Source organism: Scyliorhinus canicula, chromosome 3 (assembly GCF_902713615.1).
Source record: "Scyliorhinus canicula chromosome 3, sScyCan1.1, whole genome shotgun sequence".
Taxonomy (NCBI): domain Eukaryota; kingdom Metazoa; phylum Chordata; class Chondrichthyes; order Carcharhiniformes; family Scyliorhinidae; genus Scyliorhinus; species Scyliorhinus canicula.
The window spans coordinates 43,959,840-43,984,202 of NC_052148.1; the positions used below are offsets into that span (position 1 = coordinate 43,959,840).

General features: G+C 48.4%; 1 protein-coding gene across 1 annotated transcript in view; it reads right to left on the reverse strand.

Moving 5' to 3' along the window:
* Positions 1-24,363, reverse strand: part of LOC119963948 (lipoxygenase homology domain-containing protein 1-like) — a 282,480-nt gene that overhangs the window by 175,091 nt on the left and 83,026 nt on the right.

Sequence of the window (24,363 nt, forward strand, 5' to 3'; positions counted from 1 at the left end):
GGCCAGGAATCATGTGGGTGAGAATTGGTGCAGGTATTTCCAAACATGGCCCTGACGTGGTGGGCCTCAGCGTGGGCAGAGGGGGTAACTCCTTAGGGGAGTTGTCCCCAAAGTCCATTGGAATGCCACTCTCCCCCCACCACAATGCAAATCCTACCCACCCCACCCCTACCAGACCCCCCTCATTCCCCCCAATTTTAGACCCCTACCAGAGACACCCCCATGAGAGAGACTTCCACCAGAGACCGCCCATGAGTGAGACCCCCACTAATGACTCCCCAATTACAGAGACCCCCACCAGATACCCCCAGATACAAAGATCCCACCAGAGACCTCCTATAAGACAGACCCCTGCCTGGAAGTTCCCCACAAGAGAGACTCCTGCCTGGAGTGGCTTTCAAGTAATCAGCTATGATTCTTTACACTGGCTCTGTCTGGACTGCTCTCTAGCTTCCAGGCAGGGATCTCTCTTATGAGAGGTTTCTAGGCATGGGTCTCTCTTATGGGAGGCTTCCAGGCAGGGGTCTCACTTATGGGGGTGTTCCAGGCTGGGGTCTCTCTTATGGTGGTCTTCCAGGCAGGGGTCTCTCTTATGGGGGTCTGACAGGCAGGGGTCTCTCATGGGGGTTTTCCAGGCTGGGGTTTCTCTTATAGAGGATCTTGGGTTGGGGTCTCTGCAATTGGGGGGGTCTTTCTCATGAGAATCTCTGATGGGGGCGCCGGGTCAACCTCGTACTAAGGGGGGAGGGGTGACTCTGAAAATCCCAGGGGCTGAAATTGCATTGCGGGGGAGGTGGTTTGGGGGGGGGGGGGAGGGCAGCTGTTGGACCTTGCTGTCGGGTCACCTGCATAAAATGGTAACCCGATAGCGGGATTCACAACGGAATCCCTCGCAATCCCGCAATGCACAAATTTGCATGGCAAGGGATTGTCAATCGCTTCTGGATTTGCACTCCAAGGACAAGCACAATCAAAGGACAAAGAACAATACAGCACAGGAACAGGCCCTTCGGCCCTCCAAGCCTGTACTGGTCATGAAACAAACCTTGGCCAAAACACTCAGCACTTCTTTGTGCCGTGTCCCTCTATGCCAATCCAATCCATGTGTTTGTCAAGATGCTTTATGAACACCGTTAATGTACCTGCTTCCACAACCTCCACCCTGGAAAACAGTGAATTACATCACTTTCAACTAAACAAAAGCTTGGGACAGCCATTCCCTGGTTCATTCACAGAGCAATGTCTTGACCAAATCAGAGTTGACCCATCTGGTTTGAATTTGAACAAAAGGGTGGTAGTTAACTGTTCGTTGCTTCAATCTCCATGGCAATGCCTTCATTAATCAGTCTACTTACCAACCGATCAGCATTCTTATCTCATGCTGTATAAATTGTTCCTTTTATTTTTGGGTTATCTTGCGAGCTACCTTGATTCTTGAGTGCAAGACCAAAAGCTTTGATGGCATGTCTCTTTTCTCAGTACTGTTTTATTTCTCTTAACTAGCGCTCCTATAATGGTCTACCTCGGGCATTATTTTCATTTCTGAGACCATGTCATGTGCAAATTCTCTCTGCATTGGCTTGTACAACGATTGAGACTATACTTCGAAAATCATTCAGTGGCTGTGACATGGTGAGGCGACACAAAGAGTCTACAGAGGGACATCAACAGTGTTAAATAAGTCAGCAAAAACTTAGCAGATCGAATATAATGCAGGGAAAAGTGAAGTTATGCACTTTGGTAGGAAGAATAAAGGAGCTGAATATTATTTAAATGGAGAAAGACTGCAGAAAGCTGCAGCACCGAGGGGTTTGGGAGTTCTTGTGCATAAGCCACAAAAGGCTAGCATGCGAGTTCAGCAGGTAAAAGGGAAAGCAAATGGAATTCTGGCCTTTACTTTAAAGGGAGTGGAGAATAAAAATGGGTAAGTCCTGTTAAAACTTTACACGGTACCAGGTTAGACCACACCTGGAATACCGTAAACAGGCTTGGTCCCCTTATCTAAGGAAGGATATACTGCTGCTTTCTTCAGTTTGTTTCCGAACATTATTTTCTTCTGGCAGTAATAACGAAGATGAAGCAAGAGTTTTTATATGAATTAGGAAAAAGAAAAGAGTATCTTACATGATGTTGTCTCTGATCACATCTCAAAACACTTAAGGCCTTAAAACGTAGGAGCAGGGGTTGGCATTCGGCCATTGAGTCTGCTCTGCCAGTCAATGAGATCATGACTGATCTGATGTGATGATCCTCAACTCCACTTTCCCCCTTTATCCCCCAAACCCTGGATTCCCTTACTGGTTAAAAATCTGTCCATCTCAGCCTTGAGCATACTAAATGGCCCAGCCTCTACAGCCCTCTGCGGTAAAGAATTCCACAGATTCACTACTCTTGAAACATTAACTATGTTTGTTCCTCCACAGATGCGGCCAGACCTGCTCCTATATTTCCACCAATTTCTGCTTTTAATCCAAATCAACAAAGTGTTTTTGAATTCTATTCCTCCTCTTTTCTTCGTAAATAACAATAATAATAATAATTGCTTATTGTCACAAGTAGGCTTCAATGAAGTTACTGTGAAAAGCCCCTAGTCACCACATTCCGACGCCTGTTCGGGGAGGCCGGTACGGGAATTGAACCCGCGCTGCTGGCATTGTTCTGCATTACAAGCCAGCTATTTAGCCCACTGTGCTGAACCAGCCCCTGGCTGATCGTGTTGAAAGTGTTGATCATGAAAAGGCATCAAAAGACCAAAGAACAATACAGCACAGGAACAGGCCCTTCGGCCCTCCAATCCTGTACCGGTTATGAAACCACCCTTGGCCAAAACCCTCAGCACTTCCTTGTGCCGTACCCCTCTATATCCATCCTGTCCATGTATTTGTCAAGATGCCTTTTGAATGCCGTTAATGTATCTGCTTCCACAACCTCCCCTGGCAACGCATTCCAGGCACTCACCACCCTCTGTGTAAAAAAACCTGCCTCGCACATCTCCTCTAAACTTTGCCCCACGGACCTTAAACATATGCCCCCTAGTGACTCCACCCTGGGAAACAATGCTTGCCCATCCACTCTCATGCCTCTCATAATCTTGGAGACCTCTATCAGGTCGCCCCTCACTGACCCTGATCTCTTCTCTGAGAGGCAGTCAGAAAACCTGGAGAGTTAATGCTGGAGGGCAATATGGTTGATTCTTAACTGCCCTCAGAAATGGCCTGGCAAGTCACTCAGTACAACAGTACTGAGTGTAGGGGATGCACAACAAACATTGGACTTGCCAGGGATGCCCTCACCCCATGAAAGAGTTTTTAAAAAGTGATCATGGGGTGATTAGTGAAGTGGCTTCTCGACTACGCAGTTTACTGAGAGGGGACACCGGATAGATATGAATTGATTATCACTTCAAGGGGCCGGAATACTCTGCAATTGCTGTGTCAGATCACGCACCACATTGGGTGGATATGGTGCTGGAGAAGGGGATAGTGCAGAGGCCGGGGTGCAAACTGGATGTGGGGCTTTTGGGGAACCAAGTATTCTGTGAAAAAATTGAAAAGGTAATTAAGGAATATGTAAGATTCAACTGTACGGGTGAGGTGTCAAGGGCAGTCGTCTGGGAGGCTCTAAAGGCGGTAGTGAGGGGTGAGGTAATTTCATTTAAGGCCAGGGTGGACAAGGAGGAAAGCTTGGAGCGGCAGAGGCTAATAGATGGGATGTTGGAGGCAGATAGGTGTTATGCGGAGGATGGGGACCCAGCGATGCTGGGAAAGAGGAAGGATCTACAGGCGAGCTTCAACCGACTATCCACCAGGAAGGCGGTGCGCCAACTGAGGCGAGCGAGGGGTGCAGTTTATGAACATGGGGACAAGGCGGGCCGTATATTAGCAGGTCAGCTCCGGAGGGAGGCAGCAGCAAGGGAAATTCTTCAGGTGAGGGATAGGGCCGGGAAGTTGGTGGTGGCTCCGGAGCTGATTAACACGGTTTTTGAGGAATTCTACGAGAGGTTGTATAGGTCGGAGCCACCCGGGGAGACCCTGAGGTGCTGGAATTTCTAGATGGGTTGGAGTACCCGGAGCTAGGGGAGGGAGACAAGGCTACATTAAAATGAGCAATACTGGAGCAGGAGATAAAAGACCCGATTGGGAGGATACAGTCGGGGAAGGTGGCAGGGCCGGATGGGTTTCCGGTGGAATATTATAAAAAATTTAAGGATAAGTTGGCACCCCTGATGGTGGGGATGTTTGAAGACGCGATAGGGAAGGGAGTGCTGCCGCAATCCTTGGGGCAGGCATCGATTTCACTGTTACTTAAAAAGGATAAGGATCCGACGGAGTGTGGGTCGTATAGGCCCATTTCACTTCTTAATGTGGACGCAAAGGTATTGGCAAAGGTACTGGCGGGTAGGCTGGAGGGGTGCCTCCCGAAGATGATAGGTGAGGATCAGACAGGGTTCGTGAAAGGGAGGCAGCTGTTTTCGAATATTAGGAGCGTTTTGAACGTCGTTATGGCATCGGTGGAAGGGAAGGAAACAGAAGTCGTGGTGGCACTGGATGCCGAGAAGGCATTTGATCGGGTAGAATGGGGGTACCTGATGGCAGTGCTGGAAATGTTTGGGATTGGACCAAGATTTGTGAACTGGGTAAAGTTATATAAGGAGCCGAAGACGAGTGTCCGCACGAACAATATCAGTTCGAGATACTTCTCTCTCCACCGTGGGACGAGGCAGGGACATCCTATGTCCCCCCTGCTGTTTGCGCTTGCGATTGAGCCGTTGGCCATCGCATTAAGAAGTTCGGGAGTATGGAAAGGAATAGTGAGGGGGAGAATAGAGCATAGGGTGCCCTTGTATGCTGACGACTTGCTGCTGTATGTGTCGGAGCCGAGTGCGTCGATAGGAGGAATATTAGAGTTGCTGCAGGTATTTGGGTCTTTCTCAGCAAGTCTGGCAGCATCTGTCGGGAGAGAAAAGAGCTAACGTTTCGAGTCCGATGACTCTTTGTCAAAGCTGACAGACAGAGAGTGGGAAATATTTATACTGTGGAGTGAGAATGAAAGATGAGTCATAGCCACAGAAACCCAGGGAAACTGGGTACTAATGGCCACAGATACCAAGGGGAAAGAGTGCTAATCGCAGTCCCCAGAGAGGACAAAAGATGTGAAAGGTCAAACAGCAGGGAAACTAACATCAGAGGATGAACTGTAGGTGTGGTGGGAGGGGAAGGGGGCAGCAGAGAGGAGAAAGGTGCAGGAAAGGTGCAGGAAAGAAAGAAATATTAAAAGACAGTTAAAATGAAATGAAAAAAATGGGTTGAGATGGGGCTGATCGTCTGAAGTTGTTGAATTCGATGTTCAGGCCGGAAGGCTGTAGCGTGCCTAACCGGAAGATGAGATGTTGTTCCTCCAGTTTGCGTTGCGCTTCACTGGAACATTGCAACAGGCCAAGAACAGACATGTGGGCATGGGAGCAGGGTCTTTTGTTAAAATGGCAAGCAACAGGAAGGTCAGGGTCCTGAATGCACACAGACCGAAGATGCTCAGCAAAGCGATCACCCAGTCTGAGTTTGGTCTCTCCGATATAGAGGAGATCACATTGGGAGCAGCGAATGCAATAGACCAGATTGAAAGAGGTGCAAATGAAATGCTGCTTAACCTGGAATGAGTGTTTTGGGCCTGGAATGTTAAGCATGGAAGAGGTAAAGGGGCAGGTGTTACACCTTCTGCGATTGCATGGGAAGGTGCCATGGGTGATAGAGGTACTGGGTATGGTGGAGGAGTGGACTAGATTGTCTCGGAGGGAACGGTCTCTGCGGAATGCTGACAGAGGGAGTGAAGGGAAGATGTGTTTGGTGGTGGCATCACGCTGGTGTTGGCGAAAATGGCGGAGGATTATGCTTTGCATACGGAGGCTGGTGTGATTAAATGTGAGAACGAGGGGGACTCTATTCTTGTTCTGGGAGGGAGTGGAGGAGGCGAGGGTAGTGGCGCGGGAGATGGACCGCACATTGTTGAGGGCCCTGTCCACAACAGGAGGAACAACATCTCATCTTCCGGTTAGGCACGCTACAGCCTTCCGGCCTGAACATCGAATTCAACAACTTCAGATGATCAGCCCCACCTCGACCCATTTGTTTTCATTTCATTTTAACTGTCTTTTACCATTTCTTTCTTTCCTGCACCTTTTTCCTCTTTGCTTCCCCCTTCCCCTCCCCCCACACCTACAGTTCATCATCTGATGTTAGTTTCCCTGCTGTTTGACCTTTCACATCTTTTGTCCTCTCTAGGGACTGCCATTAGCACTCTTTCCCCTTGGTATCTGTGGCCATTAGCACCCGGTTTCCCTGGGTTTCTGTGGCTATGACTCATCTTTCATTCTCACTCCACAGTATAAATATTTCCCACTTTCTCTGTCTGTTAGCTTTGACAAAGAGTCATCGGACTCGAAACGTTTGCTCTTTTCTCTCCCTACAGATGCTGCCAGACTTGCTGAGATTTTCCAGCATTTTCCCTTTCGTTTCAGATTCCAGCATCCGCAGTAATTTTCTTTTATTATTATTTGGGCCTTTCTCTGGGTACAAGCTGAACTTGGACAAGAGTGAGTATTTTGTGGTGTCTCAACCGTGGGTGGGGGCAGGGGTGGGGGGGGGGGGGGGGGCTGCCATTCCGTAGGGCAGGGACTCACTTTAGGTATTTGGGGGTGCAGGTTGCCCGGGAGCGGGGAAGGCTTCGCAGATACAACATCACTAGTTTGGTGGGGAGAGTGAAAGCCGACCTGGCGAGGTGGGATTGTCTCCCTCTGTCACTGGCGGGTCGGGTGCAGGTGGTTAAAATGAATGTGTTGCCGCGATTTCTGTTTATTTTTCAATGCCTACCGATTTTCCTGCCAAAGTCTTTTTTCAGGGAGATTGAGGGGAGGATTACCTCGTTTATATGGGGAGGGAAGGTGGCCAGAGTGTGGAAGTTGCTGCTACAGAGGGGAAAGCAGGCAGGTGGTTTGGGTCTCCCGAACCTGATGTACTACTACTGGGCGGCGAATGTGGAGAAGGTGCGGAGCTGGGTCAGAGGGGTTGATTCCCAGTGGATCAGAATGGAGGAGAGTTTGTGCAGGGGGCCGGGGCTGAAGGCACTAGCAACAGCGCCGCTCCCGATAGTTCCGGGGAAATTCTCAGGGAGTCCGGTAGTAATAGCTTCATTGAAAATCTGGTGGCAATTTCGCCAACACTTCAAGTTGGGGGCAAGGTCGAGGGAGATGCCGATTCGGGAGAACCACAGATTTGAGCCAGGGAGGTGGGACGGGAGCTTTTGGAAATGGGAAGAGAAGGGGATTAAGACTCTTCTTTCTCACGAATTTACACCCAACAACAATCAATAACCAACAACAAATATCTCAAACCCCATAACAGTAACAACGATCCCATCCTCCCACCATTCCCAGACATCAGCCCGCATGTTAACATAAACAAATGACAAAGAAAAAAACAAGATTTGTTTCCTCGGGGTCGATTTTCAGGATTGAAGGAGCTGGAAGCGAAGTATGGGCTGGAGCAGGAAGAAGTGTTTAGGTATATGCAGGTTCGGGACTTTGCCAGGAAGGAGATACAGAGCTTCCCGGAGGAACCGGCCTCCACGTTGTTGGAGGAGGTGCTGGCAGCAAGGGGACTGGAGAAGGGGATAGTGTCAGCGGTATACGGAGCTATTTTGGACGAGGATAAGGCACCACTGGAGGGGATCAAAGCGAAGTGGGAGGAAGAATTGGGAGAGGTTATAGAGGAGGGGGTCTGGTGTGAGGTGCTCCGGAGAGTGAATGCCTCCACCTCGTGTTCGAGGTTGGGGCTGATACAGTTGAAGGTGGTGTACAGAGCACACCTCACGAGGGCGAGGATGAGCCGATTCTTTGAAGGAGTAGAAGATGTGTGTGAACGTTGCAGGGGGGGGGCGCGCTAATCACGTTCCTATGTTTTGGTCCTGTCCAAAGCTTGGGGAGTACTGGAAGGAGGTGTTTAGGGTAATTTCCAAGGTGGTGCATGTGAAGCTGGGCCCGGGTCCCTGGGAGGCCATATTCGGGGTGTCGGATCAGCCGGGGTTGGAAACGGGTGCGGAGGCAGATATCATAGCCTTCGTCTCATTGATCGCCCGAAGGCGGATCCTGCTGGGATGGAGAGCAGCCTCTCCACCCTGTGGCCCTGGCGTGGCGAGGGGACCTGTTGGAATACTTGACCCTTGAGAAGGTTAAGTTCGAACTGAGGGGAAGCTCGGAGGGGTTCTACAAGCCCTGGGCATTATTTATTATGCACTTTCAAGAACTGGATAACATTGAACATTAGTTGGGGGGGGGGGCAAGGGTGGGTGGGGTGCGGGGAGTGGGGGGCTGTGTATGTTGAAGATGGCTATGGGTAATCCCTGATTCCTTTTTCTTTTCTTTGTCATTTGTTTATGTTAACATGCGGGCTGATGTCTGGGCATGGTGGGAGGGTGGGATCGGTGTTACTGTTGTGGGGTTTGAGATATTTGTTGTTGGTTATTGGTTGTTGTTGGGTGTAAATTCGGGAGAAAAATTGTGAAAAAGGAGAATAAAAATATTTATTTTTAAAAATGAATTGATTATCACTAAATGCACGCCTGCACCAGCACTATTAGTTGAATGGTGTATTTTTTTCAGAGAAACCTAACAGAATGAGGAAGGAAATTAACACAAGAAACAAACAAAAAGGACCCAAAGGAGATGTGAACTGGCATTCCCCACCTCTGCTAGTTCAGCTTTACCAGATTGAGCATCATCTCAATTCAACAAGAACAAAGGCATGTAGCTGCTCTCCACTGATGTGTACTATGGCAGAATGGATCAGGTGTGATGAAGTGTGTTTCTGTTGCAACAGATACTCAGTGTTGGACTCTGTTTAATATTTTACACAGTGAGCGGCGCAGTGTGAATCACCAAGGTAGGATTCTCTTTCAGAAGGTCAGTACAGACTTGATGGGCCAAATGGCCTCCTTCTGCACTGTAGAGATTCTATAAATATACCTTGCTTTATGAATTTGATTTATGTGTCAATTTAGTGCATTACCCTTTAAGTGTCTTTAAGAACACAAATTTGCCATGCTCACAGGATTTAAAGTCACTTTTATCTGGAAGGTTTAGTAATGCACCATCCCAGAAGTGTAACGTGTCGCACACAGAATTAAAAGACAAGTGCTTGCTGCCTTCACCCTTATAGTATGACTAACAGGATAAAATGGGCATCAAAGTTCTCATAGTATAAGCTTCTGCAACTAATCTAAGGGTCTTGAAGGAAGGTTGTTAACTCGAATACAATAAACTTGGTAAATTGCAGGTGAGCAGCAAGAATAGTAGGGCAGCGAGAACATACACTTGTTAATCATGCACACCCTGCCAATTTGATGTGACACAATTATATCTGGGACTTAAGATTCCAGGCTCAGCTTTCCTAGGTATGCCCTGTCCCACATACAAGATATACCCAAGAGGTTGGGGGGGGGGGGGGGGGGGGGCAAAGCTTTGTCCACAGTGAGGAAATCCCTCTGTGCAAGGTCAAAATGAAAGGTTATATGCAGTAGATCAAAGGTGGCTGCAGGCCAATAGCAGCAACATAAGCGTGTAACCTGTAACCTCGTGATCAGGCCCATTCCTCCATTCCTATGCAACATATGGACTTGGGCCCTCTGTCACTGGCAGGCGAGGTGCAGGCAGTAAAGATGAATATCTTGCCACAGTTTTCATTCCTGTTTCAGTGCCTACCAGTTGTTTTGGCCAAAGTTTTTTATGGGGTTGGAAGGGTTGATTTCGTCATTTGTCTGGGCAGGTAAAGTAGCAAGGATTCAGAAGACGGTGTTCCAGAGAGGGCGGCAGTCTGGAGGGCTGGCCCTTCCAAACCTGTTGTATTATTATTGGGCGGCGAATGCTGATAAGGTGAGAGGTTGGAGCATATGGACTTGGGTTGACAACAGATACAAAGAACAAAGAAGAACAAAGAAAAGTACAGCACAGGAACAGGCCCTTCAGCCCTCCAAGCCTGCGCCAACCATGCTGCACGTCTAAGCGAAAATCTTCTACACTTCCGGGGTCCGTATCCCTCTATTCCCATCCTATTGATGTATTTGCCAAGATGCCCCTTAAACGTCACTATTGTCCCTGCTTCCACCACCTCCTCCAGCAGCGAGTTCCAGGCACCCACTACCCTCTGGGTAACTTACGTGTCGGCAACTTGCTTGCTGGGGAATAACCATCTCCAATGAAAAAGCCCAACCAGCTTCCACTGACCTTCCACAGTTCTATTGTGGGTTGGTGAGTAGTCATCGTTGATGAGGAGTTTACCTGGACTCGCAATCTTATCAGCAGGATAGGTATTCTGTAACCTCAACACATTTTCTTCATTACAAAGCTCATGTCAAGTGCCCATTGAAATTCTCACCATTGATATTGATGGGTGCAGCTGCAATAACACTCATAAAGCTTGGGAGTGTTGAGTACAAACAGCCCACTTGATCGAATCATAAAATCCCCAGCATCACAGATGCCAAGATAGCAACCTCTCCCACTAGAGCACCTACAACAGAAACTAGTTCATTGTAGAGACTGACTTGCAGCCTTTTCGTGAAGCCATTGCACTGCATGGTCTTAGTGGAGCAATGGCTAGTATAAGTGTACGTTCAAGTACTCCAGGGTCTCCCACGCATGTAAGTGGCAGCTCCAACTCTTCCCGCAGGAGAAATGGACTCCATGATGTGGATTTGAACACTTTCATATCAGAAGAAATGGCGCTCCACTTGGACAATGGTGGCACTAGGAAGGGTACCTCAGCCCAGTGTACTGATGTCATCACAGACTCCCCAACGCACAAGCGCAATCGAATGCTTTGAACTTTTACATGGCCACTGTGCTACTTGAAAGCCACTTGATACTCGACACTTTCTTGAATGGAAATGGAGGGCCAACATAACTTGTTTGATTGTGAAAGTACAAGTGAATTCAATAATGATTGCCTTAAAGGAAGTTTTAACTAATGCAGTAAATGCCTCTTGTAATTCTGGCTTTCCCAATACTGGTCTTGTGAGAGAAAAAAAAAAACTGTGCGGAGTCTGCACATCCTCCCCGTGTGTGCGTGGGTTTCCTCCGGGTGCTCCGGTTTCCTCCCACAGTCCAAAAATGTGCAGGTTAGGTGGATTGGCCATGATAAATTGCCCTTAGTGTCCAAATTGCCCTTAGTGTTGGGTGGGGTTGCTGGGTTGTGGGGATGGGGTGGAGGTGTTGACCTTGGGTAGGGTGCTCTTTCCAGGAGCCGGTGCAGGCTCGATGGGCCGAGTGGCCTCCTTCTGCACTGTAAATTCTATGATTCTATGAAAAGCAAATGACTGCGGATATGGGAATCTGAAACAAAACAAAGGACAATCCCCGCTGGTCTGACAGCATCTGTGGAGAGAGAACGGAGCTAATGGTTCGAATCTGAATGACTGTCAAAGCTGGAGAGAACTGGAAATAGGGTCAGATTTATACTGTTGTTGGGTGGGTGTGGAACAGTGGGGCTGGATAGAGCGCCAGCGATAGATGGAGATTGACAAAAATTCCAAACAAACCGGTTGGACTTTCACCTGGTGTTGTAAGGTGCCCACCCCAGTCCACGCCGGCATCTCCACATCAAATATGTCAGAGACATAAAGACATAAGGAATGTAAATGGAGTGATTAAGGCTAAGAAGGGTGCTGATAGTGGCACAAAGAGATTAGAGTGTGTGAATGGCTGAACAAAGGTGAGCAGTGTGTTAAAGGACAACTTGGAACAGGGAACAGTTGCCCAAATGAGGTGGGGGGAGGGGGGCAATTGTGAGGGAAAAACAGATCTATGGAAGAAATGTGAATAAATTGAGAGAAATAAAAATAGGGTGAAAGTGGAGGACAGGGTTCACAGCTTGAAGTTGTTGAACTCAATGTTAAGTCCGAAAGGCTGCAATGTGCCTAATCGTAAGATGAGGTACTGTTCCTCCAGTTTGTGCTGGGCTTCACTGGAACATTGCGGCAGGCCACGTTAGTTCCCTTCGCTTTCAACAGATCTATCAGACCTGCTGAGATTGTCCAGTATTTTGTGTTTTTGTTATCATAGATGCCAGTCTTCAGCCAATTCGATTCATAGAATCATAGAATCTCTACAGTTCAGATGGAGGCCATTTGGTCCATCGAGTCTGCACCGATCCTCTGAAAGAGCACCCTACCTAGGCCCAATTCCCCACCCTATCCCAGAAACTCCATCTAGGGGAAATGTAGCATGGCCAATCCACCTAACCTGCATATCTTGGGATACATTCCATGTGATATCAAGAAATGGCTGAAGGCAATGTATACTGCAAAGGCAATAGTAGAACATAGAACACACAGTGCAGAAGGAGGCCATTTGGCCCATCGAGTCTGCACCGACCCACTTAAGCCCTCACTTCCACCCTATCCCCGTAACCCAATAACCCCTCCTAACCGTTTTGGACACCAAGGGCAATTTATCATGGCCAATCCACCTAACCACAGTAGTGTCATAGAATCATACTGCACAGAAACAGACCCTTTGGCCCACCATGGCTATGCCAACCATCAAATTGCAATCGATACTAATCCCATTTCCCAGAACTTGGTCCATTGTCCACTATACCTCAACGATTTAAGTGCTCATCCAGTGCTTCTTCAAAAGTTGCAAGATTATCTGTCTCCACCACCCTCTAAGGCAGCGTGTTCCATATTTCCATCATCACCTGGGAGAAAATGTTTCCTCAGGTTCCCTCTAAACCACTTACTCCTCACCTTAAACCTATGCCCTCTGGTCTTAGACACCTATTCCATGGAGAAAACATTCTTAAGATCTCTCCTATCCATGTATCTCATAATTCTGTATACTTCAATCGGATCCCCCATCAGCCTCCTCTGCTCCAGGGCCAACAAGTCCAGCCTATCCAGTCTCTCCTCAAAGAAGCATGGTAGCACAGTGGTTAGCACTATTGCTTCACAGCTCCAGGGTCCCAGGTTCGATTCCCAGCTTGGGTCACTGCTGTGCGGAGTCGGCATGTTCACCCGCTTATGCGTGGGTTTCCTCCGGGTGCTCTGGTTTCCTCCCACAAGTCCCAAAAGACATGCTGTTAGGTGAATTGGACACTCTGAATTCTCCCTCTATGTACCCGAACAGGCGCCGAATGTGGGGACTAGGGGCTTTTCACTGTAACTTCATTGCAGTGTTAATGTAAGCCTACTTGTGACAATAAAGATTATTTTTAAAAAATTATTAAAGTTGAAACTTTCCATCCCAGGCAACATCCTGGTGAATCTCCTCTGCAACCCCTCCAGTGCAATCACCTCCTTCTGATGGTGTGGCGACCAGAACTGCAAACAATATTCCATCTGTGGCCTAACCGATATTTTAGAAAATTGTACCAAGACCTCCCTGCTCCTATATTCTATGCCCCGGCTAATGTAGGCTTGTGCTCTGGAACTTTCCTCATATCTAGCCAAGCTGTTCCAGTAAAGTTGTGACTTTGTGGGGAGGTAGTGGGGCGGGATTCTCCCGTACCCGGTGGGGCGGGGGGTCCCGGCGGGACGGAATAGCAAGAACCACTCCGGCGTCGGCCCGCCCCAATGGCGCGGAATCCTCCATACCTTCAGGGTCTAGGCCGGTGCCGGAGTGGTTTGCGCCCCGCCAGCTATCGTGGAAGGCCTTTGGCGCCATCCCCGTGCAACCGCGGTGGGGGGGGGGGGGGGGGGCGGCCATGGCGAAGGCTGACACGGCCGACGGGCAGGAAAAGAGTGCCCCATGGTACAGGCCTGCCTGCGGATCGGTGGGCCCCGATTGCAGGCCAGGCCACCCTGGGGGCACCCCCAGGGCCAGATCACCCCGCGCCCGCCACGCCGCCAGGTCCTGCCGGTAAGGGACCTAGTCTGATCTACGCCGGTGGGACTGGCAAAGAACCAGCGGGACTTTGGCCCATTGCGGGCCGGAGAATCGCCGGGGGGGGGGGGGGGGGGCCACTGCGAACGGCCGCTGACTGGCGCGGCGCAATTCCCTCCCCCGCCGAATCTCCGGTGCCGGAGAATTCGGCGGACGGTGGGGCGGGATTCACGCCGCACCCTCGGCTATTCTCCGACCCGGCGGGGGGTCGGAGAATCCCGCCCGTGGTATTGTCACTGGTCTAGTAAACCAGAGACCCAGAGTAATGCTCTGTGGACCAATGTTCAAATCCCGCCACTGCAGATCGTGAAATTTGAATTCAATAAAAATCTGGAATTATAAGTCTGATGACGAGCATTATCATAAAAATCTGTCTGGTTCACTAATGTCCTTTAGGGAAGGAAATCTGTCTTCCGTACCTGGTCTGGCCTACATGAGACTCCAGACCCATAATCACAGACCCCGCCCACCTGGCTTACTCACTCTTCCAACTTCTTCCATTGAAAATGAAATGAAATGAAATGAAAATCGCTTTATTGTCACGAGTAGGCTTCAATGAAGTTACTGTGAAAAGCCCCTAGTCGCCACATTCCGGCGCCTGTCCGGGGAGGCTGGTACGGGAATTGAACTGTGCTGCTGGCCTGCCTTGGTCTGCTTTAAAAGCCAGCGATTTAGCCCAGTGTGCTAGCCCAGGAGACACAAAAGTCTGAGAACACGCACGGACAGATTCAAAAACAGCTTCTTCCCCGCTGTTACCAGACTCCTAAATGACCCTCTTATGGACTGACCTGATTAATACTACACTCCTGTATGCTTTACCTGATGCCGGTGTTTAAGTACCATTTTGTACCTTGTGTTGCCCTATTATTTATTTTCTTTCTATTTTCTTTTCATGTACTTTCTGTTTGAGCCGCTCACAGAAAAATACTTTTCACTGTACCTCGGTACACGTGACAATAAATAAATCCAAATCCAATCCAATCCAATGTGCTGAGGCATAGTGGACAATTTATTACTCTCATGGGCAATAAATGTTAGCAGAGTCTGCAAGCCCACGTCCCATGAACGAATAAAAGAAAAACTACCCGGCAATGCAAACATTGCCCAGTTATGCCCTGTACAGTGATGGAAGGGGCCTCCAATAGTGGTATCAAGAGGCACTTGCTTCGCAATAACCTGCTCACTGATGCTCAGTTTGGGTTCTGCCAGGGTCATTCAGCTCCTGACCTCATTATTGCCTTAGTTCATATATGAACAAAAGAGCTAAACTCGAGAGGTGAGGTGAGAGTGACTGCCCTTGTTATCAAGGCAACATTCGACTGAGTATGGCATCAAGGACCCCTAGCTAAACTGGAGTCAGTGGGAATCAGAGAGAATAATCTCCTCTGGTTGGAGTCTTGCCTATCTCAAAGGAAAATGGCTGTGGTTGATAGAGGTGAATCAGCTCAGTTCCAGGACATCACAGCAAGAGTTCCTCGGGGTAGGGTCCCAGGCCTAAATATCTTCCGCTGCTTCATCAATCACCTTTCTTCCATCATAAGTACAGAAGTGGGGATGTTCACTGATAACTGCATAATGTTCAGCAGCATTCACTGCTCTGCAGATACTGAAGCAGTTCATGTCCAAATGCACCAAGACCTACATATTATCCAGGCCTGGGTTGATAAGTGGCAAGTTACATTTCTGCCACACAAGTGCCAGGCAACGACCATCTCCAAAAAGAGAAAATCTAACCATCGCCCCATGGTGTTCAATGGCATTACCATCACTGAATCCCGAACTATCACCATCCTGGGGGTTACTACTGACCAGAAACTGAACTTGACTAGCCATATAAATGCTGTGGCTGCTGGGACAGGTCAGAGGTTAGGAATTCTGTGAAGAGGGACTCACCTCCTGTCTCCCAAAAGCCTGTTCACCATTCACAAGGCGTGAATGTGTGACAGAACACTCTCCAATTGCCTCCAACAGCACTCAAAAAGCTTGACACCCTCCAGGAAACCCCATCACAAACAGTTACTGCCCCCACCCACCACGATGAACAGTGGCAGCCGTGTGTACCATCTACAAGACGCACTGCAGCAACTCACTAGGGTTACTTCTCCAGCACCTTCCAAACCCACGACCTCTACCATTTAGAAGGACAAGTGCAGCAGACACATAGGAACGTCACCACCTGCAAGTCTTGCTCAAAGCCACAATCCATCCTGACTTGCAAATATATCACTGTTGCAGGGTCAAAATCCTGGAACTCCTTTCCCAACAGCACTGTGAGTTTACCTACACCACATGGACTGCAGCGGCTCAAGAAGGCAGCTCACCATCACCTTCTCAAGGGCAATTAGGGATGGGCATGTAGCCAGATCGAGTTTGTGTTCACCAAATAGTTCGAGCAGCAGAGCCTCGGTCAACAGGCAGCTGGCCTAGACAGCGAAGCCCACACCCCATAAATGAATAAAAATCTTAGATTGATTGTGGAATAGAAATAAGCTTTTCCACCCATTATCTGCATGCCAGATCTCTGCAAGAACAACCTAATCCTCTGCCTTTTCCCCATTGACTAGTAATATCTTTCTCATTAGGTGCTTATCCAATTCCCCTTTGAAAGCCATGAATCTGCCTCCGCCACATTGAGTTGTGAATGGTGCTGAAAATTGGGTAATCATCAGCAAACATCCCATTTTTGGCCTTATGATGGAGGGAAGGTCGTTGATGAAGCAGCAGGTGATTGGGCCTCATCCACGACTCTGATAAACTTCTGCAACAGTCTTCTAAAGCTGGGATGATTGGGCTACAACAGGCAAGACCACGTTAAGGGTGAGTCCCAATTCCTTTAGCTGAACATCAAAAAGCAGAATTGATTATCTACCACTGTAAAATGTGTTCTATTGCCAATAGGAACAGGAATAGACCATTCAGTCCTTCTATCCTGTGCCATCATTCAATCAGGTTAAAGTCCAACAGGTTTGTTTCAAACACGAGCTTTCGGAGCACGGCTCCTTCTTCAGGTTTCACCTGAAGAAGGAGCCGTGCTCCGAAAGCTCGTGTTTGAAACAAACCTGTTGGACTTTAACCTGGTGTTGTAAGACTTCTTACTGTGCTCACCCCAGTCCAACGCCGGCATCTCCACATCATGATCATTCAATCAGATCACGACTGGCCATCTATCTCAATGCCATTTTCCTGCACTATCCCCATATCTCTTGATTTCATTAACATCTAGAAACCCATTGATCTCTGTCTTGAACATGCCTGATGTCTAAACTTCCACAGCCCTCTGGGGTAGATTATATTCTAAAGGTTTACTACCCTAGTCAAGAAATCCTTCCCCATTTCAGTCTGAAGTGTCCAACCCCTTATTCTGAGACTGTGTCCCCTAATTCTAGCCCCACTCCTACAACACAGCCAGAGGAGACATCCTTCCTGCATCTACCCTGTTTAGCCCAGAATAATTTTCTAAATTTCAATGTGATTACCTCTCGTTCTTTTGAACTCTAGAGTAGAGGTTGCCAATCTTTTCGGTAACACGGCACACTTAGTGAGACACACAATTCCATTGCAAACCCACTCTTTCTCAGCTGAATCAACTGCTCAAAAACATCTGACAATGTAGTGGCAAACCAACAGTAGCCAATCACATACAAGGGGCGTGGCCATCGGGTGCCCCATCTCCATGGAGATGAAACATTGGCACCTGCGTCATTTGTGGTGGGTTTCAGGAGTGTGAATATTTAGTATTTCCCAGAATAATAATTTTGTTAAATTAAATAAAATAAAAGCACTAAAATAAAACCAAATGAACACATTCTGCTATATTACCTTTATGCCACTATCGGCACCTTCTATAGTCCTTAACACTACCATTAACACTTCCTTTGTCTTGAGCCCTAGAAATATCTGTGAACTCTCTCCTAGCTCCCGCCTACCACTGACCTATTAGTTTGCTCCACCTGCTACACCCCCTCTTAAACTGTATAGAATCCATCACCGCTCTCTCAATTGGGGGATCTGTAATGATGCATTAAGTCCTTTTTTAAAATCTTTGAGCTCTATTGGTATTGATTGCAATTTTTTCTTGGCTAAACCTAAAGCATGCATTCCCTTGTTTATCAATACAGTCACTCCACCTGCTTTCTTGTCCTCTCTATCTTTTCTGCACATATATAAAAAGCTGCAGAAATATCCACCCACCATATTGGTATGGACATCAAAAGAAAGGTTAAGGACCTGCAGCGTAGGCATAAACCAGCGGCCTATACTTGTTCTATGCCTCCTTGACTGAATTGTTTTGTGCTGAATGTAGCTGGCGCCTGGCCAGCTGTATTTAGGGAAACAAGGGGCTGGATTCTCCGTTTGGAAGACTATGTGCTGACGCCGGCGTAGGAACAGTGGCGTTTTACGCCCGCAAAAACGGTGCAAAACTTCCACCGATCCTCCATCTGGTAGGGGGCTAGCAGACACACAGTGTAAAGCCCCTGGCTCTGGCTGCGAATACGGCCGGAGAATTGCCGGGTCTGTGGCCGCGTATGCGCACGGCGGCAGCCTGCAGCGGCCGCGCCGTGCAACATGGCATCGGCCGCGCGCAGACCCGGCCTGCTAAATAGTGCCCCCCTTTGGCCAAGCCCACCACCCCCAGACAATCCCCTCCCATCTGTGCCCACAGCCCCCGCCAAAGCCCCCTCTTCCCGCGGATCAGCTCCCCCCGACTCAGTCCGCAGCCGTCACGCCGGGTTCCCGAAAACAAAATAGCATGAGTGACCCACGCCGTCGGGAACTTGGCCCATTGGGGACGGAGCATCAGAGGGAGGGCCTCAGGTGAAGTCCCGAGGCCGTCCTGACAGCGTGCGTGGTACGAACAGAGAACACCGTTATGGAGGGGGCAGAGCAACGCAATAGCAGCGCCGCCCCCCCCCCCCCCCCCACCCCCCCCCCCCCCCCCCCCCCCCCCCCCCCCCCCCCCCCCCGAGTTTGGCGCCAACAGGGATTCTCTGGCTGATCGCTGAACATGATTTTGGGGTGGGAGACATGAGAATCCCGCCCAAGGTTTTTATGTAGCATGTGGTAAAAGTCAGATTTTTACAAACCACTTCCAAGGAGCAGGAATGCAGGGAGTGAATCTCCAAAATGGAGACAAAGTGTTCGCGCTGTCATGAACGCCGTCGCGTTTCACGACGGCGCGAAACGGGCACGGGGAACGACCGATTCTGTCCCCCACAGGGGGCCAGAACGGCGCTGGAGCGGTTCACGCCTCTCCAGCCTCCCTTCCCGGTGCCAAATGGGCGCCGCGCCAACCCGCACATGTGCGGGGAACTTCTTCAGCGCACCGGCCCCGACTCAATATGGCGTCGGTGTTCAGGGACCGGCCGTGCAGGCAAGTAGGCCCGGGTTGGGAGAGGCCGGCCTGCCAATCGGTGGGCCCCAATCGCGGGCCTGACCCCATCGGAAGCCCCCCACCCCCGACCTCCGAGGACAGAGCCCTCCTCTCCCACCCCCCCCTCCCCCCCACAGGCCACCCCCCCGACCCTTTGCGCTGAGTTCCTGTTGGCAGCGACCGGGGGTGAACGGCGCCGGTGGGTCTCTGTCGTATCCATGTGGCCACTCGGCCCATCCGGGCCGGAGAATCGGCGGACCCCGGCCCGCGGCCAGCGCCGCGTCAATAGCACCGCCGCAAATGGCGCTGATTCTCCGCACCTCGGAGAATCCCGTGCCACGTCGGGGTGTCGTGGTGCAGTTGTGGTGATTCTCCGGCCCGGCGCAGGGCTCGGAGAATCGCCCCCGCAGTTCTTGGTTTATATTAAAGCCAAGGGCTGCTGCCCATCAATGTTTCTCCCTCTTGATTGCTCCTGTATTGATCATCCCTCTATCCCCAGTCACTCCTCCCTGTCCCCTTCAGCCCTTCCTACCCGCGATCTGTGCCCTCTCCCAGCCACCCCATTCCTCCCTCCACACCTTCCTGGTAACCCATAAATTCTCCAAAGCCTTACTGGACATATCCGAGACAGAGCTAACTGAAATTCAAATGTTCTTCACCAGTGTGCTGCCTCGTGATATCCAGCAGATGTGCGTAACTCAAGACTCGACACCCATATCAGGTATGTGTCAAGATTTCCAGGTTCCCTGCACTGTGCTCTCTCAGTGACTCTCCATAAATATCAGGTGCAGTTATTAGGTCCTGTGCCCATATAGAACATTGCTTTAGAATCGTGTGGATGGATCATATAGGGAGGTGGTCACATCGCAGGCTCAGACTCCACAGGCAGAAAGGGTATGAGCAACCATCAGGCAGTACAAGAGAGCTAGGCAGGCAGTGCAGGAACCTCCTGTGGCCATTCCCCTGCAAAACAGATACAGTTGAGGGGAATGATCTCTCAGGGGAAGCAGCAACAGTCAAATTTGTTGCACCACATGTCTTGGAGTGGTTATAGGACATTCTGGAGGGGGAGGGTGAACAGCCACTGGTAGAGGTGCACATCGGTACAAACGAAAATAGGTTAAAGGGATGAGGTCCTGAAAGAAGAATACAGGGAGCTAGGAAGGAAGTTAAGAAATCGGACCTCAAAGGTAGTGATCTCAGGATTAGTACTAGTGCCACGTGCTAGTCAGAGTAGAAATAGCAGGATATATCAGATGAATACGTGGCTGAAGAGATGGTGTGAGAGGGAGGGTTGTGAGGGGGTGGGTTTCAGATTCCTGGGGCATTGGGACCGGTTCTGGGTGAGGTGGGACCTGTACAAACTGGATGGGTTACACCTGGTCTAGACCGGGACTAATGTCCTTGCGGGGTACTTGCTAGAGCGTTTGCGAGGATTGAAACTAATATGGCAGGGGAATGGGAACCTATATAAGACCAAGGAGAATCAAGAACAAGAGTAAAACACAGCAAGGGAATGAAGAAAAATGATAGGCAGAGAAACCAAGGTCCAGTATCAGATAATGACATGTAAAAAACAGTAGGGACAGGACAAGGAATGTTCAAAGGACTAGCCTTAAGGTTTTGTACCTGAATGCGTGGATAGATGTAAAGGGATATGATATAGTTGGGATTATGGAGGCATGGCTCCAAGGTGACCAAGGATGGGAACTAAATATTGAGTACTATTTAGTTTTTAGGAAGGACAGACAGAAAGGAAAAAGGTGGTGGAGTTGCATTGTTGATTAAAGAAAATATAGATACAATATTGAGGAAAGATATTAGCATACACGATGTGGAATCTGTATGGGTTGAGTTAAGAAACACCACGGGGCAAAAATCATTAATTGGGATGGTACACACACAACAAAACTGCAGTGCTAATGTTGGGAATAGCATTAGACAGGAAATCAGAAATTCATGTGTTAAAGGAACATCTGTGATTATGAGTGACTTTAATCTGCATATAGATTAGTCACAGTACAATGGAGGAGGAATTTCTGGAGTGTGTGCGGGATGGTTTTCTGGACAAAAACATTGAGGAACCAACAAGAGAACAAGCTATCTTTGACTGGGTGTTGTGCAATGAGATTAGTTGGCAACCTAGCTATGAGAGAAAACTTGGGGATGAGTGACCATAATATGTTAGAATTCTTTATCATGGTGGATAGCGGGGTAGTTGATTCTCAGTCTAGGGTCCTGAATCATAATAAAGGTAATTATGATGGTATGAGGTATGGTACTGAAAGGAAGGACAGCGGACAGGAAATGGCAGGCTTTCAAGGAATGAATGGGTGAGCCCCAAAAGTTGTTTATTCCGATTTGTCGCAAGAGTGGAAAAGGAACTGTGGCCAAATGTACAAAGGAAATTACAGACAGTATTAGATTCAAAGAAGAAGCATACAAATTAGAAAGAAAAAGCAATAGACCTGAGGATTGGGAATAGTTTAAAATTCAGCAAAGGCAGACCAAGGGATTGATTAACAAAGAGAAAATACAATATGAATGTTAGCTAGCGGGGAACATAAAAACTGACTGTAAAAGTTTCTATAGATATGTAAAGAGAAAAAGATTGATAAAAACTAATGTAGGCCCCTGACAGTCAGAAACGGAGGAATTCATAACGGGGAACAAAGAAATGACTGAGGCGTTAAATTCGTACTTTGCTTCTGTCTTCACAAAGGAAGACATAAATAATGTACCGGAAGTTCTGAGAAACACAAGTTTTAGTGAGGAGCTGAAAGAGATTAGTATTAGTAGAGAAATGGTTTGGGGGAAATTAATGGGTTTGAAGGTAGATAAATCTCCAGAGCCTGATATCTTTATCCCAAAGTACTTATGGAAGTAGCCCTAGAAATAGTAGATCCATTGGTGGTCATTTTCCAAAATTCTTTGGACTCTGCAATGGTTCCTACAGATTGGAGGGTAGCGAATGTAACTCTGCTATTCAAAAAAGGAGATAGAGAGAAAACAGGGAACTATAGACCATGAGCCTAACATCAGTAGTAGGGAAGCTGCTAGAGTCCATTATCGAGGATTTCATAGCACAGCATTTGGAAAGCAGTAGTATAATCAGACAAAGTCAGCATGGGTTTATGAAAGGGAAACCATGCTTCATTTTAATCTTTATTATTGCTGCAAATAGGCTTACATTAACATGCAATTAAGTTACTGTGAATATCCCCAAGTCGCCACACTCCGGCGCCTGTTCCGGTACACTGAGGGAGAATTCTGAATGTCCAAATTACCTAACAAGCATGTCTTTCAGGACTTGTGTGAGGAAACTGGAGCACCCGGAGGAAACCCATGCAGACACGGGAAGAATGTGCAGACTGCGTTCAGACAGTGATCCAAGTGGGAATCGAACCCTGGACCCTGGCGCTGTGAAGCAACACAATATGCTACCATGCCGCCCTTTTACTGGAATTCTTTGAAGATGTAACTGGTAGAGTTGACCAGGGAGACCCAGTGAATGTGGTTTATTTAGACTTATAGAAGGCTTTCAACAAGGTCTCACATAGCAGTTTACTACGTAAAGTTAAAGCGCATGGGATTACAGGTAGTTCTTGGGATGGATAGAAAGCTGGTTAGCAGACAGGAAGCAAAATGTTGGAATAAATGAGTCTTTTTCTGATTGGTAGGCAGTGACTAGTGGGGTATGGCAGGAATCTGTGCTAGGACCCCAGCTGTTCACATTATGTATTAATGATTTGGGCGAGGGAACTAAATGTACTATTTCCAAATTTGCAGATGATATAAAGTTGGGTGAGAGGGTGAGGAGGATGCAGAGATGCTTCAGCGGGATTTAGACAGGCTGAGTGAGTGGGCATATGCATGGCAGATGCAGTATAACATGGATAAATATGAGGTTATCCACTTCGGTAGCAAACATAGGAAGGTAGATTCTTATTTGAAGGGGTGAAAATTTAAAGAGTTAGATACACGAGAGACCTTGCTGTCCTCGTGCTTCAGTCGCTGAAAGTAAGCACGCAGGTACAGCAGGCAGTAAAGAAGGCCTTCATTGCAAGAGTATTTGAGTACAGGCAAAGAGATGTTTTAATGCAATTGTATAGGGCATTGGTGAGGCCACACCTGGAATATTGTGTGCAGTTTTGGTGTCCTTATCTGAGGAAGGATGTTCTTGATATGGAGGGAGTGTAGCGAAGGTTTACCAGGCTGATTCCTGGGATGGCAGGACTGTCATATGAGGAGAGACTAAGTTGGTTAGGATTATATTCATTGGAGTTTAGAATAGTGAGGGGGAAAGCTCACAGAAACTTACAAAGTTCTAACAGGATTAGACAGGGTAGATAGCTACACCACATGGACTGCAGCGATTCAAGATGGCAGCTCACCACCACCTTCTCAAGGGCAATTAGGGTTGTACAATAAATGCTGGTCTAGCCAATGATAATCATATTCCGTAAACTAATTTTTAAAAGAATATAAAGCACAGAAACAGACCACTCAGTCCATGCTGGCATTTATGCTCCATTTGAGCCCCTTTAGCTAACCTCTCTGACCACAATCCTCCATCCCCATCTACCTCATGTGTTTATCTATCCAGCTCTTAAATGCATACAAACTATTCACTTCAACCAATCCATGTTGCTGTGAGTTTTACATTCTCAGGGGAAGAAATTTCTTCTGAATCCCCGATTGGATTTCTTGGTGACTGTCACCACTCTCCGTGACAGTGTTGGTAATGGAGAAAATCCCAATCTCTGATTGGCAGGCAACTCTTGGGGGTTGGCAGGGGGGTGGGGGGGTTGGTTCCACCCTATTGGGGAAGTGCAGTCATCAAAGTAGCCAAGAGCCCTGGGGACAGGGTCCCTGATTCCAATCAGGGACTTATTTCCATCAAGGCACCTGGAGAGTGGATCACCGGAGGTGTCTCCTGGCGGATGTCAGGTGCCCCGGTCACCCTCTCAAATTACCCCCATTCCCTCTAGTTGGGATTTCACACAAGGCAGGGGTTGCTGTCACCACCATCTCAGTGACTGGAGGCGAGGCTTTTACTCCC